Source organism: Orycteropus afer, unplaced genomic scaffold, assembly GCF_000298275.1.
Source record: "Orycteropus afer afer isolate SDZICR_OR568_19922 unplaced genomic scaffold, OryAfe1.0 scaffold00059, whole genome shotgun sequence".
NCBI lineage: Eukaryota > Metazoa > Chordata > Mammalia > Tubulidentata > Orycteropodidae > Orycteropus > Orycteropus afer.
The window spans coordinates 7,492,575-7,494,840 of record NW_006921646.1 but is presented as its reverse complement, the minus strand read 5'-3'; the positions used below and the strand labels follow the sequence as shown (position 1 = coordinate 7,494,840).

The 2,266-nt window shown below is 43.9% G+C and overlaps 1 protein-coding gene across 1 annotated transcript in view; it reads right to left on the bottom strand.

The window, feature by feature from the left end:
* The window catches only part of ZFAND3 (zinc finger AN1-type containing 3), a 502,295-nt gene that overhangs the window by 742 nt on the left and 499,287 nt on the right, over positions 1–2,266 (bottom strand). The window lies entirely within an intron of this gene.

The window sequence follows — 2,266 nt, the reverse complement described above, 5'->3', positions numbered from 1 at the left end:
TGTGGGCCTGGTGGAGACAGCTTGTCTCTGCTCCATTTGGTGTCAGCTGGGTCAGCCCAGAGGTTATGGGGCTGGGTCATCTGAAGACGTGCTCACTCTCGGGTCTGGCGCACAGGCAGATTCAAATGGCTAGACTCCTGGGCAGCTCTGTCCGTCTGGTTTCTCCACATGGTCCCTTAAACATGGTAGCGTCAGGGTAGCCAGACTGACTAATGGATTGATTTTTATTGAGCTGAAATTCACATAAAAGTAACCATTTTAAACTAACATTTTCATGGCACTGAGTGCACTCACAAATTGTACAACCACCAACCACCCTATCTTAGCACCCTACCTAGTTCCAAAATGTTTGGATCATTCCACAAGGAAGTCTGTCCTCATTAGGAAGGTATTCCCCCTCACTCCCTCCTCTCACCCCCTGGCAACCACCAATCAGTTTTCTTTTTTTTATGGATTTACCTATTCTGGGTATTTCATAAAAATGGAATCATACAATACGTGGCCTTTCGTGTCTGGCTTCTTTTACTCAGCGTAATGTTTCAAGGTTCACCCATATCAGAGTATGCATCAAAACATTTCTTTTTACTACTGAGTAACCTTCATTGTATGTATATATAATTTGTTTATCCATTCATCTTTTGATGGGCATTTGGATGGTTTCCACCCTTTGGCTACTGTGGATAGTGCTGCTATGAACATTCTCATATAGGTATTTGTTAACAGAGTTAAAAATCAAAACCAAACTGTTGTTGTTGAGTCAGTTCCAACTCATGGTGACCCCATGTGTTAGTACCTGTTTTCAATTCTTTTTGGGTATATACTGAGGACTGGAATTGCTGGGCCATGGCAACCAACACCATGGTAACTCTGTGTCTGTCTGAGGAATTGCCAAACTGCTTTTCATAGCTGCAATGTGTAAGGATTCTAATTTCTCCACATTCTTGCCAAGACTTATTTTTTGTTTATTTTCTATTATACCATTTTAACAAAACCCACTGCCATCAAGTCAATTCTGACTCACAGTGACCCTTACAGGACAGAGTAGAACTGCTCCATTGGGTTTCCAAGGCTGTAAATCTTTGTGAAAGCAGACTGCCACCTCTTTCTATCTGAAGCGGCTGGTGTGTTAAAACTGCCAACGTTTCAGTTAGCAGCTGAGTGCTTAACCATTGTGCTACCAGGGCTCAATAATTACAGCCACCCTTCCATTGCTGTCCAGTCGATTCTGACCCATAGCGACGTTACAGCCATCTTCGTGGGGGTGAAAAAACCCCCTACATGGCATGAAGAGTTTGCACGGGACACCAACCTGAAAGTTGGCAGTTCGAACCCATCCTGCAGGACCCTGGAAGGAAGGCCTGGTGATCTGCTTCCATTAAGATTCCCGCCCAGAAAACCCTGTGGGGCAAGCAGTCCTACTTAGGAGCACATGGGGTTGCCATGAGTCAGAATTGACTCAGTGGCAGTGGGTACGGTTTGGTTTTGTTTGTTTGGTTTTGTTGTTAGGTGCCGTTGAGTTGTTTCTGACTCACAGCAACCCTCTGTACAACAGAATGAAACACCGGCCAGTCCTGTGACATCCTCAGTCATTGCTATGCCCGAGCCCACTGTGTCGCAGCCACTTTGTCAGTCCATGTCATTGAGGGTCTTCCTCTTTTTCACTGACCCTCTACTTTCCCAAGCACCATGTCCTTCTCTAGAGACTGGTCCCTCCTGATAACATGTCCAAAGTACTTGAGGTGAAGTCTCACATTCCCATTTCTAAAGAGCATTCTTGTGCTTCTTTCATATTTGTTCGTTCCTCTGGCAGTTCATGGTCTGTCTATTCAATATTCTTCACCAACACTGTAATTCAAATGCATCAATTCTTCTTCAGTCTTCCTTCCTCATTGTCCACATTTCACGTGCATATGAAGCGACTGAAAATGTAATGGGTCAGTCCCACTTTTGTCCTCAGGTAACATCTTTGCTTTTTAACACTTTAAAGAGGTTTTTTTGAGCAGATTTGCCCAATGCAATGCATCGCCTGATTTCTTGACTGCTGCTTCCACGAGTGTTGACTGTGGATCCAAGTAAATTGAAATCCTTGACAACTTTCAATATTTTTTCCACCTGTCATTATGTTGCTTACTGGGCCAGTTGTGAGGATTTTTGTTTTATGTTGAGGTGAAATCCATACTGAAGGCTGTAGTCTTTGACCTTCATCAGTAAGTGCAGGCAAGGCTGTGTTATCTGCATATTGCAGGTTGTTAATAAGTCTTCCTCC